The sequence below is a fragment of the Morone saxatilis genome, unplaced genomic scaffold, assembly GCF_004916995.1.
Source record: "Morone saxatilis isolate NCDOM2014 unplaced genomic scaffold, NCSU_SB_2.0 Contig24, whole genome shotgun sequence".
NCBI classification, from domain to species: domain Eukaryota; kingdom Metazoa; phylum Chordata; class Actinopteri; family Moronidae; genus Morone; species Morone saxatilis.
In genome coordinates, this window is record NW_023339807.1 from 3,132,709 (window position 1) to 3,133,121 (window position 413).

The following is a 413-nucleotide window of genomic DNA, read 5'->3' on the forward strand; positions in this document are numbered from 1 at the left end:
CTGCATATTATCCCCACAGGCAAAGTATCCTCCTGAAGTTTATAATAACATTTATTTGTCCTCAGATAGAAGTGTAGTTCTTATTGTGCATAAAAGTGTTGAGATTCCTATCAGTTTCATTTAACCCCTGACTTCCATCACACTTCACGTCATGGTCCATGCTGATCTACTTCAAGTGTGAAAAGGGTTTCCTCGCGCTGTCTCGGACGTGAGCGTGACAGTGAGGTTAGGTTAGCAGACTTTGCTGCAAGACGAGGTGTAAGGAGGCCTAGCCAAACTGTCAGACCCTGTGCTCCTTCCTGTTTGTATTTCCTTCTGATAGTATGATTTTCAAAGATTACAATGAAGCACCTCAGATGAAACAAGCCAGCGCGATACCTGACGAAAGCTGTTTTTTTTTAAACTTTTTTTTT

The 413-nt window shown here is 41.6% G+C and overlaps 1 protein-coding gene across 1 annotated transcript in view; it reads left to right on the top strand.

The window, feature by feature from the left end:
• The window catches only part of LOC118335544 (dolichyl-diphosphooligosaccharide--protein glycosyltransferase subunit STT3B), a 60,767-nt gene that overhangs the window by 1,408 nt on the left and 58,946 nt on the right, over positions 1 to 413 (top strand). The window lies entirely within an intron of this gene.